This window comes from Halichoerus grypus, chromosome 10 (assembly GCF_964656455.1).
Source record: "Halichoerus grypus chromosome 10, mHalGry1.hap1.1, whole genome shotgun sequence".
Classification (NCBI taxonomy): domain Eukaryota; kingdom Metazoa; phylum Chordata; class Mammalia; order Carnivora; family Phocidae; genus Halichoerus; species Halichoerus grypus.
In genome coordinates, this window is record NC_135721.1 from 5298280 (window position 1) to 5321919 (window position 23640).

Genomic DNA, 23640 nt, shown 5'->3' on the forward strand with positions numbered 1-23640 from the left:
GACTCTGGCTTAATTACAAAATCAAAACAAACTAATAAAACAAGACCAAAAAAAAACTTGTGGTAAGACAGGATTGTGGAGGTGCCCCACAAACATATTATGGTCATGTCTCATGGGGTAAGGGAAAACAGAATGAAAACCTGTGGCACGTTAGGGCTTTTCACATTTCACAGAGTTGTGCAGACAAGGTAAGAACTGCAGAGCTTCCAGCCAGATCCCTTTCCCCAGCTTCGAGGCAAGGTAGGAGGGTGAAGGGCTCAAAAGCAAAATGGCTGCCAATTGTTTTAAAGAAACGCAGATAGAGAAACAGACCATACCTTTCTTCAGTATGTTCCCACTCATTCTTTTTCCATTTTAGCGTGGGTGACCCAGGTCTCCTTCCCCCACAAAATGAGATTGTTTCTAGTATTCTTTACATTCCAGCCATGGAACAAATACATTGTGGTCTCACAAACCTTCTTCCTTTGGCTGGGTGATCTCCCCATTCTTATGGAGCGTTACCTATTGCACATCCTATCATCCTTACCTAGTGCATATTCTTTTAACTTCCCCCCTTTGATGGCAAAGATTTTCTTTGCTCATAATTCATAGCTGTCCTTGATGTGTTAAGAAAAGTTTTTGTAATTTAGAACAACTCCCCTCCCCCCTTTTGGGGAACAAAGACTATCTTCCAATGAATCCTTTGTTCTAGCCTGTTTCCTCCCTTTTTCTAAGTTAGTGAGCGCCATTCATTCCATGAGTTGTGAATTTCAGGACAAGAAAGATTTATATCAATTAAAAATACCTCAGAAAAGAGTTAAAAAATATGATCCCATTACATCTTGTTCTGACTTTGCAGAGGCAAATGGAAGGGGGTGGATACAGGATTGCCCTGAAAACCCTAACCCTGGAAATGCTGCCAAACTCAGAGCAGTTAGGAACACGTATGATAAGTCATTCCTGGGGGTTATTTGTTTGAATTAAGCACTCTCTTTTCAAAGGGATGAGCCCGAGGTAAGGTATCTTTCCCCAGTGCCTGGGCCTCCCTAGGGGAGAGCATAGAGTTGCACAACCCAGGAGGGACACTTTAGACAATCTGGAGCTCCACCCGAGCCCAGTCATGGTGGTTCAACCTGTGACCTGCCTCTGGGCCCAGAACGAGGGAGCCCAGAGGACGGCCAATATGTGATGACATTGTGGTGTCGCTCTGACGTCACACAGGCTACTTCCTTCTTCCGTCTCTCCTGAGTGAAGCATGGCTTCCGCCCTGCTGGTCAGCATTTCAGAGGAGATCTCCAGGTTGGTCTTGAATCTCTCCACATCATAATATCAAAACAGGTGAATAAAAAGCCCTTCTGGTCTTCTTCTTGGTATATCATTCTTGGATTCAGGAGTTATATCAACCCCTGAGCTTCCCATACATAGACAGAGATGGAGTGGAGGTTCAAAAAATGACTTTTTACAGGAAGTCCTTGTAACTGTTTTTCAGATGTATGCCAAGCCTTGGAACCCCACACAATTACTATAGAAAATGAACAACAAATAGACCAGTTCCTTTCTTTGCTTTATAAATCTTGAAATTGCTTTTACTTAACTTTTATTCCTTATTTATACATGACTTGACTTGATTGATCATACCTGATATATGTTCACAAAGGCAGCTTACAATGAAAGAACAGGTAAAGATTAAAACTCTTCAAGGAGAGGGCGCCTGGATGGCTCAGTTGGTTAGGCGACTGCCTTCGGCTCAGGTCATGATCCTGGAGTCCCGGGATCGAGTCCCACATTGGGCTCCCTGCTCGGCGGGGAGTCTGCTTCTCCCTCTGACCCTCCTCCCTCTCATGCTCTCTGTCTCTCATTCTCTCTCGCAAAAAAAAAAAAAACTCTTCAAGGAGACGTACTAAGTGAAAGAAGGAGAGGCAGTGGTGACAACAAAGAGGTGAAGAAAGAAACGAAGATTCCTACCAACCATGGCAAATAATCCAATCTCATGAATTATATAATATTCATTATTTAGTTAAAAAATGTATCCCATTTTATGGGAGAAATAATTTCCAGTCCCAAAGGCCTGAGAGAAATATGTCATGTAAAATCTTTAAGTATCTGAGATTTAAAATATGATAGAACAAGTCGTCCCTAACCATCCTTCAAGAACACAGAGAAACTCCATGGGTCTGTTTCTGACACTGGCCTCAAAAACAAGCCAGTGGACACGATAAGCTCATGGTAATCCTGTAAAGAATGTTCTGGTGCTGGGGCTCATGGTAGTGTGTGCTGGGACAAGGGCTGTGATCTAGCAAAGGGTGTTTGCTTTGGGCATGCAGTTGTTTTTCTAATCTGAGTTATGAGTAAACCCTGGAGAATCCTGAAAAGTGAGTAGTCAACATAATTCTTAGATTATTCCTTTCAGATACCAGTTGTCTCAGATGGGCTTGTGACAAGAACAGCATGCCAGACTACCCAAATGGCTGTCATTAGGGAGGACCAGAAGGGCAGGCATTTTGTGTTATTGACTGAAAGAAGATCAATATGTTCTACCAAGCTGAGAGAAAACAATTCATTCTTTTTGTGAAAAATGAACGATTCTGACATAGAGTCTTGCTTGATGGAAGATTTCCCCAGGTCTGTGGAGAGAAATGAGGGTGTTTGCAGGCAGGGCCAGGCCTTTTTGAGGAGCAGCTTTCAGGAACCACCCCCCTTCAGCAAAGCACCTACATTAAAGGAGGTGTCAATGAAACCCCTGTCACCCATGAAGTTCAAGAAGAGGAAAAGAAACCTAAAGAAAGTGAATAAGAGTTAATAAAAATGAAAACAGATTATTCAGCTAGAAAACAAAGCCAACCAAAAGGTCAAGGCAATAAAGGTAAAAGCAGACACTGATGTGTTGTTGTTGTTTTTAAATGAAAAGTCTAATTTAAAAAGAGGAAAATATATGCCCATGACAAGAGTATTAATCAGAAACCAAGAACAAATGTGATATTAAATGGAGAACTGCTAAGAGGAGTGTCACTAAAATAAAAATGAAATCTGAGAATACTTATTATTCAAATTGTGTTAGAGGGCATAGATGAAGAAATAAGAAAAGTAAATTTTGTGATAAAAATACCAGAAATGGAGACAAATTTTCCTTACAGATAATTGTTATATGTTTAGAAAATAAAAGAGATTCATTTAAAATAACTGTAACTGATAATATAATTGCCCTAAGCAGCAGGATATAGAACAAATAGAGTAGGTTTCTTTTAATAATCAGTTAGAAATTAAATGGAAAAATAAACAAATATAATATTAAATGCAATAATAAAGATGTAAGTCCCATATAAAATAACTACATTTTATTGAAAAATATAAAGAAGACTTAAGAGTGACAGGCTTTATTCCTAATTCAAATGCCAATTCTCCAAAACAAATAATTCAATCTAATAAAATTTTAGTCATAACCTTAACAGAGGTATATTTGGGAACTGGACAAATTGAGTATGAAATTTATATGGAAGAATAAGTGTGTGAGGATTGCCAAGAACAATGTGAAATATATGCATAAATGAGGTGGATTTGTCCTATCAGATATTAAAATATTCCAAGAAGCTAAATTGTAACAAAATATGGCAATGCCAGAAGAACAGAACAGAGGACTGATAAAGATATCCAAGAATGCATGGAATTTAATCTATAGCACATTTGGTATTGCAAAAAGATGAGAAAAAAATGAAGTTTTTCTATAAATGATGTTGAGAAAATAGGCTACACGTTTGGGGAAAAAATAAGTTTTATCCCTATTTTACACCATACAGAAATAAATTCCAAAAATTAAAATATTTAAAGAAGGCAAGTATTAAAATTAATATATGAGATTATTTTAAAACATTTGTGAGGGAAGCCTTCCTAAACACAAATGGGAAAACCAAAAGCTATTGAACAAATAATGACCAATTTAATATTTTAACATTTAAAACTTCTATAAGCAAAAACATAACAAAAACTTAGTCAAAGAATAATCTACAGAGAAAATATTTATAACATATAAAGAATCAATATCCCTAACATACATAAATTCCTAAAATTAACTTTACAAGACAAAGTACAATTGGAAAAATGTTGGTGAGATGTGAAAGCCATTTGATAAGAAAATAAAGCCAGGTCAGGAAGTAGTTCAAGGTGGCTTGACTTTAACTAGGAGCCAGGGAAATGCAAGGTAAATGATAGATTCAATGCCATTGTTTGCCCCTCAGATTGATACATGCTTTTTTTTTTTTTTTAAAGATTTTATTTATTTATTTGAGAGAGAGAATGAGATAGAGAGAGCATGAGAGGGGGGAGGGTAGAGGGAGAAGCAGACTCTCCGCTGAGCGGGGAGCCCGATGCGGGACTCGATCCCGGGACTCCAGGATCATGACCTGAGCTGAAGGCAGTCGCTTAACCAACTGAGCCACCCAGGCGCCCTGATACATGCTTTTAAAATAATTGGTACCATCTCATGGATATATGAGGAATCAACATTTTCATACACTGTGGATGGGAATGTAAATATCTTCACATTCCTACTTTCCTCCTACTCAACTTACAGTCCAGAATCTTTTATAGTAATGACTCCACTGAACACGTTCAACTGCCCTGAGCCTCTACCTTCAGTAAACCAAAAATCTAATCCGAACCTTGTTAAATCCAATCTCTGCCTTCTCTGGCTGCTCCTTAGTTGGATTTTGCTGGATGAAACACACACACAGCACCCCCCACACACACATAGAAATGCATACACAGACACACACATAGATGCACACAGACACATACACATATGCACATAGACACACACACACTGATGCACACACAGACACACACAGATGCATGCAGACTTACACAAACATGCACACACATAGACACACACAGACATACACACACACACATTTTTTTCTTTTCCCTTCTTTTTTTAATTTTTTTTATTATGTTATATTAATCACATACATTACATTGTTAGTTTTTGATGTAGTGTTCCATGATTCATTGTTTGCATATAACACCCAGTGCTCCATTCAATATGTGCCCTCCTTAATACCCGTCACCAGGCTAACCCATCCCCCCACCCCCCTCCCCTCTAAAACCCTCAGTTTGTTTTTCAGAGTCCATCATCTCTCATGGTTCGTCTCCCCCTCCGATTCCCCCCCTTCATTCTTCCCCTTCTGCTATCTTCTTTTTTTTAACATATAATGTATTATTTGTTTCAGAGGTACAGGTCTGTGATTCATCAGTCTTACACAATTCACAGCACTCACCATAGTACATACCCTCCCCAATGTCTATCACCCAGCCACCCCATCCCTCCCACCCCCTACCACTCCAGCAACCCTCAGTTTGTTTCCTGAGATTAAGAATTCTTCATATCAGTGAGGTCATATGATACATGTCTTTCTATGATTGACTTATTTCGTTCAGCATAATACCCTCCAGTTCCATCCACGTCATTGCAAATGGCAAGATTTCATTCCTTTCGATGGCTGCATAATATTCCATTGTATATATATATATACACCACATCTTCTTTATCCATTCATCTGTCAATGGACATCTTGGCTCTTTCCACAGTTTGGCTATTGTGGACATTCCTGCTATAAACATTGGGGTGCATGTACCCGTTCGGATCACTACATTTGTATCTTTGGGGTAAATACCCAGTAGTGCAACTGCTGGGTCATAGGGTAGCTCTATTTTCAACTTTTTGAGGAACTTCCATACTGTTTTCCAGAGTGGCTGCACCAACTTGCATTCCCACCAACAGTGTAGGAGGGTTCCCCTTTCTCTGCATCCCCGCCAACATCTGTCGTTTCTTGACTTGTTAATTTTAGCCATTCTGACTGGTGTGAGGTGGTATCTCACTGAGGTTTTGGTTTGGATTTCCCTGATGCTCAGCGATGTTGAACACTTGTTCATGTACACACACATTTTTGATGAATTCTACTCTCCTTCTGGCATGCTGACTTCAGTGTCGTTGTCCAATACATGACCTCACCAACTTTTCACTATTGATCTTACCCATATATCCTCACTTCCCTCCTTAGAACCTAATGTCCATCATTATAATTACTCCATTGACATTCAAAGGTCTCAAGACGGTTCCCCTCATGCTCATGGCTTAGCTGTCAGATTTTACAATATATTTTCCTAGGTAATCTGTTTAGCTATTCTGCAAAAGAGTGTTCATCCTCAGTAACCAATCTTCCCAACACACACACGCCAGCTGATCTCTCTAATAGAGACAGCAGAGGCAATCAAACACGAATCATCTTATCTTGAAAAAAATCTTAACTTAAATCCTGTTTTAGTCAGGGTTCTCCAAAGAAACAGAACCAATGGCTTAGCTATCTATCTACACACATACACATACATATTTTATAAATACATTTATATATAAATACTTATATTCTTATGTAAATATATAATATATTTATATAATATATAACACAGGATATGCATATGTAACATAGGATATTCTATATATTATCATAGAACATGTATTATATATAATATTTATGTAATATATACTACAGATATGAGAGAGAGAGAGATATTGATTGATTGATTGATTGATTATGAGGAATTGGCTCCCACAATTATGGAAGCTGAGAAGTCCCATGGTCTACTGTCTCTAAACTGGAGACCTAGAAAAGCTGGTGGAGGAATTCGCCAACTATAAGGAGAATAGCATCCATACTTACTTCCCTTTAGTTTACTCTCTATGACTTTCCATCTCATTCAGACTAAAAGCCCATAAATTCCTACCTAATCCACTCATTACTTCACTGATTTAATTTCTGCCTACTTTCTCCCTTCTTCTCCTTACAGATAACTGCACAACTTTATCTCCCTCAGAACTTTCCTCAAAATGGCATCTTATCCATGAACCTTATATGACCATACTAAAAACTGCAAACTCTATCCCAAATTGCCGATTCTTCTTTCCTGTGTTATATATAACTCTACAGCATGCCTAGCTAATATTCATTATAGTTTCCTTACTCATTTTGTCTATTGTATGCATTCTCCCTCTAGAATATAAGCTCCATAAATATAAAAATTTGTGATTGTTCAGTTGCATACTACAACTTCAGATATAGTATATCCCCTAGAAAAATGCCTCATAAAAGGAGACATTTTAGTAAATATTTCTGAATTAATATTGTATAGAAGAATGATTGAATGAAAATGCTCTTATCTCCAAGGTCAGAATCACCCAAGGTTAACTGGCATATGCAGCAACACTAGTTACTAAACTTAGTTTAACTAACTGGAAGCTCCTCTTTACTTTAGAGGTTTCCATAACTTTGGAGCCCTTAAGAAAATAACTGTGCATTTTGTAAAGTATTTTCTTTGACACAAAATGGACTCAAAATGGATTACCAACCTGAATATAAAACACAAAACTATAAAACTCTTAGAAAACAACATAGGAGAAAACCTACATGACCTTGGGAATGGCAATGACCTTTTAGATGCAACATCAAAGACTTGATCCATGAAAGAAAAAATTGTAAGCGGGACTTTATTAAAAATTAAAAAAATCTTCTCTGGGAAAGACAGTCAAGAGAATGAAAATGCAAGCCATAGACTGGGAGACAATATTTGCAAAAGACAAATATGATAAAGGACCATTACCCAAAACATACAAAGAACCCTTAAAACTCAACAATAAGAAGATGAACAACCAAGTTAAAAAGTGGGCAAAAGAACTGAAGAGACACCTCACTGAGGAAGATACATGGTGGAAAATGAGCACATGAAAAGATGCTCCATATCATGTCATCAGGGAGGTACAAATTAAAACAACAATGAGATACCATTGCACCCCTATTATAAAGGCCATAACGCAGAATACTGACAACATTGAATGCTGGTGAGGGTGTTAGAGCAAGAGGAACTCTCATTTATTCCTGATGGGAATACAAAATGGTGCAGCCACTTTGGAAGACAGCTTGGCAGTTTCTTACAAAACTAAACATACTCTTACCATATGATCCAGCAATTGTACTCCTTGGTATTTATCCAAATGACTTGAAAACTTCAGTCCACAAAAAATCTACATGTGAATGTTTATAGCAATTTTACTCATAATTGTCAAAACTTGGCAGCAACCAAGACGTCCTTCAGTAGGTGACTGGACAAATAAACCATGGTACATCTAGACAATGGAATATTATTTATCACTAAAAAGAAATGAGCCATCAAGCCATGAAAAGGCATGAAGGAAACTTAAAGGCATGTTACTAAGGGAAGGAAGCCAATCTGAAAAGTCTACATACTGTATGATTCCAACTATACGACAGTCTAGAAAAGGCAAAACTATGGAGACAGTAAAAAGATCAGTGACTGCCAGTGGTGGGGAGCGGGGAGGGAAGGATAAATTGGCAAAGCACAGAGGATTTTTAGGGCAGTGAAAATGCTCCATGTGATATTATAATGATGGATACATGTCATTATACATTTGTCAAAAGCCATAGAATATAGAACATCAAGAGTAAATCCTAATGTAAACGATGGACTTTGGGTGATCCTGATATGTCAGTGTAGGTTCATTGATTGTAACAAATGTACTACTCTGTTTCAAATGTTGATAATGGGGGAGGCTGTGCGTGTGTGATAGAAGGGACTATAATAGGAACTCTTTTCACTTTCTGGTCAATTTTGCTGTGGACCTAAAACTGCTCTAAAAAGTAAAGTCTATTTAAAAATTGGCTTTGAAGTATAAAGTCAAGTATACAATTGTTCTGTCCACTAGTGTTTCATAAAAATTACCCCCAAATTTAGAAACTTAAAATAATTTTACTACGTTCCTAGATTTTGTGAGTCAGTGTTGAACACAGGAATAATGGTTTCTCTCTGCTCCTCATGTGGGCCTCAGCTGGAAAAATTCAAATACCAGGGGTGACCTGATGGCTGGAGGATAGAATTAATCTGAAAGCTTATTTATTCACACGAATGGCTCTTGGACCAGAAAGCTCCGAAGAGTAAATGTCTTCATGTGGCTTCACCATGATTCTTTAATTCTCAGAACATGGCAGCTTCAGGATAGTTGGACCTTATGCAGTATCTTATGGCTTTAAATACTCATTTTTTAAATTAAAAAAATATTTCAGTGAATAAGAAGTTATTAATAATAAGTTATGCAGAAGCTGCATAACATTTTGTAACTGGCCTCAGAAGTCATAAAAAGTCATTTCTGTGGTACTCTGTTGCTAAACAATTACTAATCATCCTTTTTCTTGAGGATGGTACTTTGAATCCATCTATTAATAGATGAAGCCAATGTCATATCGTAGAAAAGCATATGGGAAGAAAATTATAGTTGCAAATATCTCTGGAGAATACAGTCTGCAAAACAATTATGTAAACATGCATCTAGCTTCCTTAAAATCTCAAATTGGGAAAAAAAAAAACCACATGAACTTGTAAGAGCAAAATCTTATAGTATATCAGATATTTTGATAATTATAACAAAAATATATGCTCAGGATGCAGCTGATGCAGCACTTTGAGGAAAATATATAGCATCAGATGTTCACTTAAAACAGAAAAAAGGTCTTAAATAAGTTATCTATCTTCCACATTAAAAACTAGAACAACAAGAGAAAAGTAAGCCCAAGTCAAACAAAAGAAATAATGTCATAAAGAGCAGAAATCATTGAGATGGAAAACAGGACAGAAAACTTGATGACACCAAAAGCTGCTTACTTACAAGTAAGAATAAAATTGTTAGACTTGCCTTCAACTGATGAAAAAAAAAATAGGAGAGAAGACACAATTTACCAGTATCATGAATGAAAAAATGAATAGTATTACAGATTCTAAAGCTATTAAATGATAAAGGAATTTATGAAAATGTTTAAAATAAGTTAGATTTAACAGACAAATTCCTTCAAAGACAAAAACTATGAAAGCTCACTGACAAATAACCTAACTAATCTTATCTCTAATAAAAATCTGAACTAATATTAAGAAACATTTCTACAAAGAAATCTCCAGGACTGGATGGCTTCACTAGAAAATTCTACCCAATATTTAAGGATGAAATAATATCAATTCTAAACAAACACTTCCAGAATCTCTAAGAGAAGGGAAGAGATTCTAAAAAATATTATGTGGCCATGATTGCTCTGATATCAAAAGCAGAAAGACTAAATTGCTCAGGACTGCCTCTGACTGGAAGTCAAATGAATGGAATCAAACAGTACAAAGCCTTAAGTTTCTGGTGTTTTTCTCTTGGCAATTTTTTGAAACTCATACATGTTATTGCATGTAAATGTTTTTCTTCCATTTTATTGCTATGTAGTATTCCATTTTACAGGTAACCCACAATTTGTTTTCCATTCACCAGTTGATGGATTTTAGATTCCAGGACTGACACAAATTACCATTCTAAATATGCTTATGTTCTCACTGATATAGAACTAACATAGAGAAATGTGGTTTACAATGCAGGCTGCCTGTAATCTGTATTCTATAGCCAAAAAAAAAAAAGGTAAAATAACAATAAAGATATTCTGACAGCTTATGCCACGAAGAACAGAAGCCAGCTAATGAAGCCCTTCAGGGGCATTTTACCTTTGATGATCACTTTCAACCAGATTGCCATTGCCATAAGTAACAAATTGCTTTTGACTGTGGATCCTTTAGGTACTGCTGTACAGTTATTTTCAAAGCTCAGTTGTTCAAATGTCTCCATTGCTATCCCTTTTTCCCAAGTCACATACAAGTCATTAAAGAACTTGCTGATCTTTCTCAGAATGTGCTCCATATTTTTTTTTTCGAAAAAAAAAATCATTTTTATTTATTAAAAGCCTATGGATACAAATGAATTCTTTTTTTTTAAATTTTATGATGTTATGTTAATCACCATACATTACATCATTAGTTTTTGATGAAGTGTTCCATGATTCATTGTTTGCGTATAACACCCAGTGCTCCATGCAGTACGTGCCCTCTTTAATACCCATCACCAGGCTAACCCACCCCCCCCGCCCCAGAACCCTCAGTTTGTTTCTCAAAGTCCATAGTCTCTCATGGTTCATTTCTCCCTCCGATTCCCCCCCTTCATTTTTCCCTTCCTGCTATCTTCTTCTTTTTTTTTTTTTTAACATAGAATGTATATTTGTTTCAGAGGTACAGATCTGTGATTCAACAGTCTCACACAATTCACAGCACTCGCCATAGCACATCCATATTTTCAAATATCTTCTCCTACCATATCATCTCCCAATTAAAAATCTTTGAATATCCACTTAGTTCTTAATACAGAATTAAAGATATCCTGAAGTCAAGGTACAAATTACCTCCCTAGAATTAATTTCCATTTTTTCCAGTTATTTCCTGAGTGGTCTATTTCAGAGATATGGTTTTGTTCATTTTCAGTATATGCTTTTATATTTTTAAAGGTCAAACCATTGTTCCTACAGTTACCTCATCTTGAAATTCCCAAACTCCTCCTTATCTGCCTGCGTGTCTAAATGTTACTTACTCTCAATCTCATCGTAAACCTAAATTTCCAAATAAACTTGTACCTGATCTTTCCCACCTGGGAATTATTTCTGTTTATTCTCTTCTTGTATTTTTTATAATAACATATTTAAATAATATATCTAAGCCTTACTGTATGGGCAGGAAGTGATGGACACTTGTGGACATCATCAGGTTTTGTTTGTTGATTTGTTTCTTAATTCCCTTTTTAGTTACAAAATTCTGTACCATATCAATCTATTTGGGAAGTGGAGTTTGCCTCTCTCTATTGAAAATAATAATGTCAGGTACTCAATTTCCCAGACCCCCTTGTTGCAGAGTCGTAGGAGCATGTGATCAGGCTTAGCCAATCAGACACAGCCAGCCGGGAATTTGAGTCAGGCCTTAGTCATATAAAGAGTCAAGAGGGGGAAGCTCTCCATCTGGCAACAGTGACATCAGCAGTGACAACAGTGGGTGTGATAGGGGTCATTGTCCACTACTGGCATCTCTGCTCAGGAAGGCCTCATCTAACTCATTTTGTAGAGTAGTTTTTGCTGTGATTCCAGCTGCCTTGTCTCCCTTTCATACCTTCCCCCCCCTTCCCCGCCCCCAACTTGTTTCTTTAGGCTTCTGGTGATTTTGCTAACCACTCCTTACCCATTCAATAAACCCCTTGTCCTCTTCCAATCAGCTTGCTGATGGAGAATCCCTATCAGAGCTGATGGAGAATCCCTTTCACTTATATTACTAGGTCACTGCAACAATACTGTGAGGTGGGTATTAATATTCTCATCTGCATATGAAGATGCGGAAGCTGAGAGAGGACAAATAACTTGTCAAAGTCACTCATCTGGCACATGTAATTTGTTAAACATTATGAAGTATCATATTTATCTTGCAGTGGAAAGATAATAGAGAAAGTCATGAAATAGCAACTTGTCTGGGATTTGAAAGGTAAGGCAAAAAACTAAATAGTAACTGAAAAAAAAAAGGCAGAAATAACCCTTCTAATCCAAAACAAAATTAAGTTTAAGGTTGATATTTTTGATGACACATCTGACCTATTCATGTTTCCTAATGCAGATTTTATTTCAGGCTGGTAAAGTTTGTATTTTGTCTACTGCAGAGGAGACAAGGTAGGAAGGAGGAAGAGAGAACTGATGAGCAGTAACTGCTCTGGGATTGTGGTTGTTGGAGAAAGTGCACACAAATATAGTAAACACTGGCTCTCCATCCAAGAGATTTCTTGAGGTCCTACTTCTGTTAATCCTTGTAGCCTATTAAGACCACATAATTTCTTTATCACCTATTAAAGAAAATCTCACAAATTCTATGCACAAAAATTTAGAAAATGCTTTAAAAATTATTTTTAAAAAGTAGTACCCCTTTCCTCTCAAACAGTAAGAAGTGGCAGAATTTGATAGATATTTGGGAACCATGTGCTTCTTTCACTTTATTGAAATTCTCAGGACGATGTCCAGTTCAGTATGTATGCCGGGATGCAAATGTTTTCTTGGCACTTTCTAAGAAATCTGGAAAGATCCAAACGAACATAAGAGCTGGTGGGTGATAAGTGTGTCACAACCAGAATTATAGATTTTAGAGCTGGGAGGAAACAAAGTTGCCTATTTTTAAAATATAAATTCCAACTGTTCAAAACCCTGTAGTTTCCAGGATTTAATTAATGTTCTCTTTGAGGGCCTGTTAATGAGGTGCAGAGACTTCTGGGTTAGCCTTTATTGGCACTCTAATAACATACAGTACATATTTAAAGACAATTTTGGAATGTATCATGCCTCCCAATGTCTGCAAAAGTGTGACTTGAAGCAAAGGAGATGGTCATCAGTGTGGATGACTCCATGCAGGGCTCTTTCTAACACCAGCCCCCGACAGAAACGTGATGTATCGCAGGTAAGGGCATGACCTGGGACAGCCCTGTATCAACTTGCTAGGACTGCTGTAACAAAGTGGGACCAACTGCATGGCTTAAATAACAGAAATGTACTGTTATATAGCTCTGGAGGCTGGAAGTCAGAGATCAAGGCTGGAGGGCCTTCTGAGGCTGTGATGGAACATCCGTTCTGTCCCTCTCTCCCAGCTTCTGGCGGTTCCTTCGTTTGCAGATGCATCCCTCCATCTCTGTCTTCACCTTTATATGATATTCACCCTGATATGAAAAGACAACTATCATGTTCAAATTTCCCCTTTTTGTAAGGACACCAGTTATATTGGATTGATGATCCACCCTACTCCTATATGACCCCATCTTAACTATTTACAGCTGCAACGACCCTATCCCTAAATAAGGTCACAGTCTGAGGTAAAGGGAATAGGATTTCAGATGAATGAATGAATTTGGGAGGGACACGATTCAGCTCAGAACAATCCCCAATGCAGACGAGCCAGCCGCTTCTGGTCACTGGCTCCTTGCCTGCTCAGCCTCTAACTAGACTGCCTTTCCCATCTTCCTTCTTCATTTTCTCTCTGCTCACTGCCGTAAGGAAAACCCATGGCTCTCCTGAAGTAGACTTCCTTCTAATCTGCTGCTGGGGCCTTTCCAGAAAACTGCAGAGCAATATGAATCTTTCCTTTTATTACTGTCCATTCATTTCACTGGTGAGTTTAACAACTCTTTATCATTAGCTACCTTTAATTCTTTATCTTGAAAAGTTGCTTATCTCTTCAGAGTGGCAAACGCTGTGTACTTAACTGGGTGTGTCTTGTAATGCGTTCAGTAGGCTGTTGGATTTATAATTCTGGAGTTCAGGAGAAAGATGGCTGTTTCCTGAGCGATAGCAGGCATTTGCTATCTCGATTAAAGAGAAAAAAAAAAAAAACAGGAGAAAAGAAAAGGGGGAAAAGAAAAGAATAGAAAAAGGAAAACACAAACTGTTTCTGAAGCTAAAGCTAAAGAAGTTTATATGGACATATGTTCTTTTGGAACATTTTGCGTTTCAGTTGAGAAGGTGGCTGCATTACAAATTAACATCGATATATTTAGCGCAAAGAATGTACTCTGATAAAAGAAGCCCTTCATGACATCTGCCGCTACTAGACATCAAACCAGTTTAGAGGGCAGATGTGTTGCACATTTAGCCTTGCTAAAGGCGTTTGGTTGCTAACTGACTTTTTGTTTCTTGTTATATTCGCGTGCCCAGATTCTCCAAAGGAATCTCTATATAGCATCTTGAGTGATGAAGTTGTAGGTAGCATTGTTACCAACTTCCAAGAGCAGTACCCGAAGAAATTGGTCACTGTGATTTCTCACCAGTTCAGGGGTCTTCCCTCTCACAAGTCTCCTCTGTGTTCCCTGGCTTAATCTGCAGATGTACAGTTGAATAATTGTTTACCCTTCAGGTACTAATTAACGGAGGGAAGCCCTTTCCCAAATGTTACAAGCATATGCAATAATTTCGCTGGTTTCACAATGACCAGATATTTTGAAGATGTCCCTGTGGCATTGACCTGTCAGTACTAAAAAGACAACTATCTTAGGTCTGTTATTCCTTTCAATTGTCTTTTTTACCTGATTATTTTCCAAATCTCTCTGTCTTTGTTTTTTTGCCATTTGACTACGACATAACTTCAGATTTTTTCTTTCTTTAATCCTGCTTAGTACATGCTAGACTTCTGACATTTGAGAATTAATGTGATTCTGAAGTCTGAAAATTGTCCGTCATTATCAGTTCCGGTATTGGTCCTCATCAATCCATTAGCTGTGGATGCATGTTATAATATGCCACTCTCCTGTCCTGTTCCATTGTTTATTGCTTTTGTCACATTGTGCTACATTGTACACCATTCCTTCATGCCTGTCTTCATGTTCACTGTTGACCCCTTCTTCTGAGTTCAGTGAACTAACCCTTCTCTTAGTTTAAATGTTAGGTACTCATTTCTGTATGTGTTTTATTTAATGCTTTCCCAAAATTGTGGTTACTACTTTGTAAGTTGTCATCTCTTTATTTGTGAGTTCAGTTATTTTACTTCCGAGGTTTTGGAAGTCTGGTTCCTGTTCTTTCTGCTAAGGGTGCATTTTCACAGAGTGGACGTGTGTTTACTCTGCTCAGTTTCTGGGGCACTTTGTTATCTTGGTGAGGTTTGAGGTAAGATTCTCAGCTTGGTGCTTTCAGAAGATAGAAATGGTGTGAATTCAAGGTTCAAATTCTGATGCTATTTGGCAGCTGTACATGAATTCATAGTAGAGACATCCTTCTTGCTCTCTCGGGCAAAGCCAGAGAGTTTTCTAGCTAGTTACCTCTCTGATTTGGATTTTTATTATTTCTTGTAAACTCATCCATGCATTCAAACATTTTTTGAATGTTTAATCCATTATATTTAATGGCTTTGTAATGGCAAGGTTTCAGTATATTTTGTGTCCTACTGTTAGGAAACACAGACACAATTCTCATTACTACTCTGGCTGGATTTATCTTTTTTACTGTAAGTGATTTTGCTCTTTAGCAAATCCCCTTTGGACTCAAAACCTACCCGGCAAACTGGTCGCCATCCAAATATCCATCATGTAAGAGATTGAGAAATAAGCATTTTAAGTTCAGTGTTTCTCGTGGAAACTCCTTCAAGAATATGCCTAACAACCAAGATGAGTCCATCTCTACTGTCTGATGATCTGAAATCCACACACATGTCTATAGGTAATACTTCCAGTTCTGTGGATTTCACATCCACTTGCAAATACATTTCAATCAGTCTCCCAGTGGGAAGTGAAAAGCATATAAAAAAGACACATTTCCATACTGTAAATAGCTTCTCCCTGTTATAAATTGTCACCGGCTCATTAGGTATTTATGTTACCTTTCAACCATATCTCTGATTTCTGAATTCTGTATATCTTCTCATTTATTTGGTCAGAGATTAGCCACCCAGTGACATTAACCCTTATGTATTGATCACTTTTATATATTTATAGCTTTTATAGGACCAGAGGGTACAGGCTAAATTTCTTTGACAAGGAGACAATCTTCAGTGGCTTAAATAACATGGAGGTTTATTTCTGTCTCATGTGAGAGACCAGAGGTGAGGAGAAAGCCCAGGCTGGTGGAGTGGCTCAACAAAACGAGATCGTTCAGGGACCTCAGTTCCTGTGTCTTTTTGCTCTGGTATTCCTCTGAGATTTTGTTGTCATCCATACGGGTAAAGCCTGGTCATGCTCCATCCATGTTCCAGCTCTTAGAAAAGGAACAGGAAAGCAATTCCCTTTCAAGCAAACAATGAGGGAATGCACACATGATTCCATTCCCATTCCTTTAGTGAGAATCAATTGTATAGCATGGCTAGATCCAAGAGAGCCCAGCAAATACACAGTCTCTAGCTTTGGGGCCATGACCTGGCCACAGATCCTACTAGAGGAGAGAAGAGCGCTCAGGGCCCAACTAGCAGTCCCCAGAGTTTTCCTGACAGCTTATCACAGCAAGGGAGCATGCTGTGTGTCACATGCTTCCTGAAACTTTGCAAACCTCTGGAGGTGCTGCTAAGAGGGACCCCTTATGTGAAGTTGCAAGTCCAGTTTCCTTCTACCGAGTCTTCATCTGGGTGATAGGAATCATTCACACTTCCCCCGTTACAATGAGTCACCATTACCTCAGTTGTCCAAAAGCAATCATTTGGTCCTCTTCTGGGATGCCTGTCTTGTGATGCATCACAGCCTTGTAGTTTAAGGGCTTTGGGGTCAAATTGTCTCTGGTTAATTCCAGTGTCTGCCCCTCAGTCAGGGTTGGCTGCATGACGGTGAGATTGCTACACAGAGACTGTGTTTTGGTGTCTTTATATGTGTAAAACAAGAATGATGATAGTTCCTGACTCATATTGCTTCTGGGAGAGGCTTGTTCTCTGCAAACCGGTGAGACGGGCCCAGATAGTTAGGTGGACCCTGAAGGATGCAGAAAGCCACATTGCCATTCCAGTCCTTCCCTCTACAAACTCACTTTGTCATTTTCTCCAATCTTTAGGTGCACCTCTGGCAGATAGCATAGGTTTTCTTCTGATCCTTTTGGTCAATTAAAAGTTATTTTCAGGTTTGAAAAAAAACCCCATATTTTTAAGGTAATATTTGGCTCTTTCATTATTATCCCTCTCAGAATTAATGGGGGAAAACACAATTTTTAATGAGTACCTTTAAAATCCTTCATCAGAGAAAGACAAATATCATATGATTTCACTCATATGTGGAATTTAAGAAACAAAACAAATGAGCAAAGGGACAAAAAAGAGAGAGCGAGAGGCAAATCAAGAAACAGACTCTGAACTGTGCAGAACAAACTAAGGGTCACCAGAGGGGAAGTGGGTGGGAGGATGGGTGAAACAGGTGATGGGGATGAAGGAGGGCGCTTGTCCTGATGAGCACCAGGGGGATGTAGGGAAGTACTGAGTCACTGTATTGTACACCTGACGCTAATATTACATTGTATGTTAGCTAACTGGAATTCAAATGAAAACTTAAAAAATAAAATCCTTCATCAGTAGTGTCTTGCTTCAGACAGTGAGTAGTCTTGACTCCTTTTATTCTCAGCCTTGGAGGGTCTCAACAAGCATCTTATTTTAGCATCCTTTTCTGCTGTGCTCCCCTCTGAGACCGCAGGTTCAATGAGACCGCATGGATAGAATATTTTCATTCTTTGTATCCTCACAGGTCAGCATCTTCTTGACATACACAAGTGCTCAAATGCTTGTGAATAAGTGGATGGATAGAAGCATTTAAACAGAGTCAAGTAGAATTTCTCGACTCCACACCAATATATGCTAAGCAATGTCACGAAGGACAAAGTTTTGCTAGCAGAAATAATTTGAGAATGTATGTGTTCAAAGATTAAGAGCAAAATGATATCAAATGGTTTTTCACTGCTGAGTGTCTGGAGGCAGTAGGTGAGCCGTAGCTAGTTAAACTGTCCTAGCACAGAACATTACAGCCTTAGACTGTAGCTTGTCATCAATCCCAGCTGGGAGCCCATATCAACATTTCTGCGGTCCTTGCCAGTTCCTTGTTAATCCTTTAAAAGGGTAAGTAAAAACAAGGCCAATGGCTTACATTACACAGGATGATTTAAGGATCCCAGTTATTCAAACATTTCATTCCACATACTGTGCATGCCAAAAAATTTTATTTCAGAAATGTTTAATTGATTAATTATGCAGTGCCGTGTAGACGACTGAAGAGTACAAAGGAAATCTTGTCTATAGCCCTTATACGCCATCTTCCATTTTAAAAAATATTTAGGATCTTTTTCCATTGATTGGAGTGACAAAGGCTTTTAGGGGTTGAAGAATGGACCCTGCAAGACTGGACCCTATAATCTCCCAGACATTCTCCAATTACAACTCTCAACTGAGCATGAGCTTTTAGGCAGATGTTGAAGCATTCATTACCAAGTGTGGATTTTGAGATGAGCTTTGAAGTCTTCTTCTAAGGTCACCTGGTAGCATTAATAGATTTCCCACACTCGTGTGTGGCAATGTCATCTTCACATTAACTAAAAATATAACAGATCATTTTTTAAACTCTTAGAGCAATAATAAAAAATTTGCAAAACATCTAGCACCAAATAAAACAATGCATTGTCTCATTAGCATTGAAAATAAAACTCCAGATCTTTGAAGAGGAATTTCTAAAGTGATGTACATCCTCCCCTATTGGGAGGATTGGGACATTCAAAGGATGACTATTGTTTTCATAATTGATAAAAATAGTAACAGTGTACTATTATAGTCATTTTTCAGTTGGTAAAATAATTTCAATAAAATAAGAAAGCACTGGGTGACACCCATGTGCCACAATTCTAGGGAATGCTTTCTTCACAAAGACGCAATTTTTAGGGAAGGAAAAATAGAGAAGAGATTATAGAGATGGTGGTAAAGTGATACAGCTCAGAAGTCATACTGGCAGCATTCAAATTCTGCCTCTACTCTTTAATTTGTTCCGTTGAACTATACGATTGAGCTCCAAGCCTCAGTATCTACATCGAGAATATGGAAGTAAAATGATTACCACAAATAGCTGCTGTAACTGATAACTTAAGCCATTTAGGGGAAGAGCTTAGCTTAGTACCAATGACTCGGAAAATGCTCAATAAATCTTTTTGCTCTACTAGAGAAGTTAACACACTTGGCCCAAACGTCATAGTCCGTAGCAGAGCTGGTGTTCCAGTGTCACATGTCTGAGCCCAGAGTCCATGTCCCAAACCACTATAGAAAACTACAACGTGCTTAATGTGTAACTGTAATATACTCTTCTCTCCCTTTTGAACTCCCTGATTTTTCCCTCTTTAGGAGCGAGAGGTCTGGAACAGTTACATTACGAGTCTATGGCCAGTAACCCTGCTGAAACCAGAGTTTCTTCTTTTTAGCCCTTGTCCATCATATTCTGGAGGGAAGTTTTTTTTATTACTCAGGAAGCATTGTTTCTTTCTAGAAGTTACCCCCAGCTATGGGTTAGGAGAGGTGTAATAGGCAAATTCTCAGATGGCCCATAGCCCCAGCCCCTGTGGTGTACTCACCCTTATAATCCCCTCCCGTTCAGTGTGGGTGGGGCTTGTGACTATGGACTGATTAGGTGAAAGGATTTTGTGGAGGAACCAAGGTCCCTAATCAGTTGAGTCTGAGTTCATCACAGGAGATTATCCTGAGTGGGCAGAAGCACATGAGCCCTTTATGCAAGAGCGATCTGAAGCCAAGAGAGATTGTGCCCCTGGCCTTGAAGAAATAAGCAACCATTATGTAAAAGGGTCAAATGACAGGAAACCTCAAGCAGCCTCTCCTCGCTATCACCCCCAGCTGACAGCCAGCGAGATATCAGGGCCTTAGTCACAAGGCTGCATAAACATTAATTGTCTCTTTTCTGAGTCTCTGATGAGAACTCATCCCCAGGCAGCACCTGGATTCCTCCCTGGTAAAACCCTGCAGAGCTGTGCCTGGACTCCTAACCCAGAGAAACTATGAGATAATAAATGTGTGCTGTCTTAACCTTCTAAGTTTGTAATAATTTGTTACATAGCAATCAAAAACTATTAGAGAAATATAAACTGTAGTAAAATCATGAAACTGATTTTTCAACAGCTCCTTGGAGGGAAGGAAAAAAAAAAAAAGCAAAATGTTTGCTAAAATCAGACACCCGGTGGCTTTTGAGAATGAGACCGCCTGGTCCATTGTCACCATGTGCTTATCCAGGAAGTAGTGGAGTCCCACAGAGCAGGACCGTGATGCTCTAGTCATACCAGGCCTGTGGCCCCTATGTGTCCTGTGCTTATCAACTTTATTGAGCTTATTATATGCCAGGCATGTTTTAAATGAAATATATTACTTTTTATTGTAAGAAATAAATTCTTATTGAAAAATAAATAGCTACATTTGATTTATTATTATTGTCTATAAGTGAATATATGGTGAATGCCAGTTTGTGAATTGATTTCATAGTCTTTCAAACCAGGTAGGTTGAGTTTGGCTCAAGAGCAGTATTTTGTGATAAAAATAATTTGTTAAAAGTGGGGAAGGAGGAATAGTGGCTTCTTGTGAGCTGCCCATTTAGGAGTTGAATTTTGTGATTAAAATACATAATGCCTTAACCGTGGCAGATGTAGTTCTGTGGTGATGAGTTGGATAAATATGGGGAAAGGGAGGAGGGAAGGAAATATCTGGCAGGCCAACCAAGGCTGGTGGCAGGGGACTGTAGAGTCTTCTTTGCTGCCATGACGCATTACCACATTTGAGGCTTTAAAAAACCCATATATTTATTATCTCACAGTTGTGTTGAAGAGTCTGGCTGATGCTTCAAATTATTTTGCTCCTGGTTTCACCAGGTTGCCACCAAGGCGTCAGCTGGCTGGGTTGCTAAGACGCGCCGGCAAGAACCTGCTCCCAGCTCACTCATATTTTTGGCAGGATCCATTTCCTTTTAAGTTCCAGACTGAGATCCCTGTTTCCTTGCTGGCTGTCAGCTGATGGCCACCCTAAGCTCCTAGAAGCTTCTCTCTGGTGTTTGTACATGGGCCCCTACATCCCAGAGCCAACAGTGGTGCATCCAAACCTTCCCATGCTTGGAATCACTCTGCCTTCTCTGTCTGCCATATCTTTCTGACTCCAGCCAGAGAAAGCTCTCCACTTTGAAGGCTTGATGTGATTACAGTGGACTCACTTAGATAATCTAGGGTGGTCTCCCCATCCTAAAGTATATAAACTAATTCCATCTACAAAGCCTTTTTTTTTTTTTTCCACCCTGCCATGCAATGTAACGTATCCTGAGATTAGGACATGACATCTTTGGGAGCCATTATTCTGCTCCACAGGTGGACACTGAAGAAAGCAGTGGTCAAGTCTAGCACAGACTTTTAAATGTGTTCAGCATGATTGAACTACTTTCTGGGGTGATAGCATTCACTCTCTAAAAGGAGAAACAGAAGTTTAGCACAAACCATGCGGTTTATCTTGTGGTTAAAGTCAGGATCAGGTTCAGCTCCTGGTAGGGTTACACACTGGCCACGTGTGGATATGCATGTGGGCCCAGCCTTGCATGTGTGGGTCTTCGGAAAATGAGTAAAATATTCTTTTTGATAAAATGGGGTCATAAAATCCAATGAGTGAAAGCCTAAGGGCAATGACATACTTTACTGACTTCTCATGGTGATTAAATGCGATAATCCATGGAAACAACCTTGGACATAGAGGATGTTTAACAAACATTAGCACCTTTGTTATTCTCTTCTATTTTATTTTTTCAGTATTATTATAAGAATCTAGTAATTATATTTTTCCATGAAATGAAATTTTAAAAAACAGAAAAAGTAATATAGATGCTTATACTGTCTATCACTCAATTTCTACCTGGTGATTCCCATGGGTTTTGAATCTACCTGTGGACACTGATAAATATACATGATTGAAATATCCAATAGTTAAGCACATGGACAAAAAAATTATAATTTGTACATGCAAAATATTATTCTGAAATAAATCTGTGAATTATAAGTAAATCATGTGAAAAGATGTTTGGTTTTTTCTATGTATGGAATGATTTAAAGTGGTTTATTCTAAGACTTTACAGATGTGTAAAAGTTCATAAATAATTCACACAATAGGACAATTGGGAATAATTTGAAGTCTATTACATCAAGCACCATTGTTTGTTATAAATATCTACATGACACTGAAACTCCAATTTCTTCTACGACCAAGCATTAGAATTATTACTTGGCAATTAAGCCAGTGCCTTAATGATATTTGCTCAGACAATACATGTAAGGAAGAATTTCATGAAAACCGGTATTCTCAACAGCAGCTGGAGTTTCTTGGTTCATAAAATGGTGTGCTTTAGGGAAGAAGATGGGAAGTTAAACTTGGAGTCCCTCTTTGATACCTGGCTCTCCTCTATGAAGCCAGTTCTCCCTCCTTTTTTCCCAAAAGCTCAGATAATTCTCCCTTGGTGTTCTCATTATACATTGAAAACCTCTGCTGGAACTTTTTTCATTGTTTTTTTTGGGGGTTTTTGTTTGTTTGTTTCTGTTTCCTCCATTGGACTGTGAGCTTCTCAAGTGTAAAAACCACATATGTTGACTTCTATTTGCAGGTCTCATTTGGTTTTCAGGGTTAGAACTGGCCCTTAGTAACTAAACACTTCAGTTACAAGCACTAAAGACTCCAATTACAAGCAGAGGGTAAGAAAAGAATCTAAGACAATGGGTATATATATGGGCTAATTTCAGAACAGAGATCGAGCTAACATATAGCATAAGATGTAAAAGGAAGCTTGTAGAGGGAACAGGAGAAATCTATCTTTAATATCAAATATCTGAACTCCAGTTTTTTTCAAATTTAGTCTACTGAGTCTGGAATCTGTTATCACCATATTTCTTCAGAAGTACTTTTAGTTGCTTCACAAATCAAAATCAGCAACAGTCTTAAGAACTTTAAAAAATAAGAAAAGAAAGAATAAGAGAGAAAAGAGAAAAGAGAACAGGCATTTGTGCCAATGATATGCTGATTTGAAGTTGTGAGGTTGTGATCAGAATATTGAAGTTGGGGGCCAGGCATTCAATATGGTGTATACTTGCCTTGTGTATCCTTTTTTAGAAAGAAATGTGGCATTTCTTCCCACAGCAATTGTTCAGTGAGGCTGAGGACACACATGATGTGTTGGCCCCTGGCTCCAAAAGTGTGAAAGCCTAAAACTCAGAA

General features: G+C 38.3%; 1 long non-coding RNA gene across 1 annotated transcript in view; it reads right to left on the minus strand.

Moving 5' to 3' along the window:
• LOC118520093 (uncharacterized) overlaps window positions 1-23640 on the minus strand; it is a 420526-nt gene that overhangs the window by 37024 nt on the left and 359862 nt on the right. The gene's annotated exons all lie outside the window — the stretch shown is intronic.